Here is a 1,991-nt window from a genome sequence, read left to right on the forward strand (position 1 = left end):
GAAAAAGGAGAGAATGTGCGTAGGTGTATTTCTGTGTGCGTGTGTGTGTGTATGTGTGTACATGTGTGTGTGTGTGTGTGTGTGTGTGTGTGTGTGTGTGTGTGCGTGCATGCGTGTGTACATGTGTATGTGTGTGTGTGTGTCTGAAGGGTAATTGAGGCGGCTCATCCCTGAGATTTGATAACGCGACTAATGGTGCATGCGGTTGTCATGGAAACCTTTGTTTGAACATAACTTCTTCTTCTTCTCCTTCCTCTTCTTCTTCGCTACACAACACACAGATACACGCCTCTCACTCTCTCTTCCTCCCCTTCCTCCCCCTCTCTCTCTCTCTCTCCATCTCTCCCTCTCTCTCTTCCTCCCCCTCCTCCCCCTCTCTCTCTCTCTCTCCATCTCTCCCTCTCTCTCTTCCTCCCCCTCCTCCCCCTCTCTCTCTCCCTCTCACTCTCTCTCTTCCTCCCCTTCCTCCCCCTCTCTCTCTCTCTCTCCATCTCTCTCTCTCTCCCTGTCTCCCTCTCTATCCCCCTCCCCCCCCCCCTCTCTCTGTGTTCCCTCTTCTCCCTTTCCGCTCTTTGAGGACTCACTTCTGGGTAGCGGTGATTAGAACGAGTGTGTGTGTATCTGTGTGTGTGGGTGTGCGAGTGTGTGTGTGTGATTACAAACGAGGAGGATGTGTGTGTGAGGATGAAGGGTACTCATGTGCATCTCAACAACCCGCTGGTTTGATGAGGGAGCGTTGTGAATGTCAGCGGGAGAGGCTGGACGCTCACCTGTTCACCTGTTCACCTCCTGAGCACCGGGGGGCGACGCAGGTCAGACGAGCAGCTGGTGTTTTTGAAGGAGGGTGGAGAGGAGTAACAACGTAGACACGCATGCTCGCTCACACAGACAGACAGCAAGACGCACGGATGCACGCCTGCACAGACACACTAAAAAGATGACACACACACAGGCGCTAAAAAGATGACACACACATGCACGCGCTACAAAGATGACACACACATGCACGCACACTAACAAATGACACACATATAGACACACACACACAAAAAAGATGACACACACACATACACACACAGACACACATTCACATACAAAACAATTACACACATACACACACAGTAACAAATGACACACATACACATTCACACACACACACACACACACATACACACACACACACACATACTAAAAGGATGACACACATGCACACACACTAACAAATGACACGCTCACAAACACACATACACACACATGCACATACACATGATAAGGACACACACACACACATAATAATAATAATAATAATAATAATTCATTGTATTTATACAGCGCTCATCCGGGGCTCAGAGACACTGACAATATGGGGGAAACTGAAAACACAGAAACAACAAGCAACAGGTAACATGAGCACATAGAACACAGAGTTAAAGAACAGGCACAGGGAACAATTAACACAGCAATGTCCAGGGGGGCAGGGGGGTGACAGGGTTAGGGGAGATGGTTAGGGGTAGGGAAGGTTGTATGCATGGGAGAACAGGTAGGTTTTGAGGTGGGATTTAAAAGTGGAGAGTAAGGGTCAGTCTCTGAGTGGTTGAGGGAGAGAGTTCCAGAGGCAGGGTGCAGCTCGTTCTCCGAAGCCTTTGAGTTTCGAGGGTGGGACAGTGAGGGGAACAGTGGATGAGGATCGGAGGGTACGGGTAGGGCGGTGGGGGAGAAGGAGGTCAGTCAGGTAAGGGGGGGCCAGGCTATGGAGGGCTTTGTATGTGAGGAGGAGTACTTTGAATTTGATACGTTCTTAGATGGGGAGCCAGTGGAGAGAGTGGAGGACAGGAGTGATGTGGTCACGGGAGCGGGTGTTTGAGAGCAGGCGGGCAGCTGAGTTTTGGACCATCTGGAGTCTATGGAGGGAGCGGGAGGTGATGCCGGTGAGTAGGGAGTTGCAATAGTCAAGGCGGGAGGAGATGAAGGCGTGGATGAGGGATTTAGCA

General features: G+C 50.6%; 1 pseudogene across 1 annotated transcript in view; it reads right to left on the bottom strand.

Moving 5' to 3' along the window:
• Positions 1-1,844: 1,844 nt before the first annotated feature.
• LOC308160910 (adhesion G protein-coupled receptor L3-like) overlaps positions 1,845-1,991 on the bottom strand; it is a 116,989-nt pseudogene continuing 116,842 nt past the window's right edge. Inside the window, exon 13 of the transcript in view lies at positions 1,845-1,901. The product of the transcript in view is annotated as an adhesion G protein-coupled receptor L3-like (transcript). The remainder of the gene's footprint in view (positions 1,902-1,991) is intronic.

The sequence above is a fragment of the Nansenia antarctica genome (assembly GCF_963989245.1).
Source record: "Nansenia antarctica genome assembly, chromosome: 6".
Taxonomy (NCBI): domain Eukaryota; kingdom Metazoa; phylum Chordata; class Actinopteri; order Argentiniformes; family Microstomatidae; genus Nansenia; species Nansenia antarctica.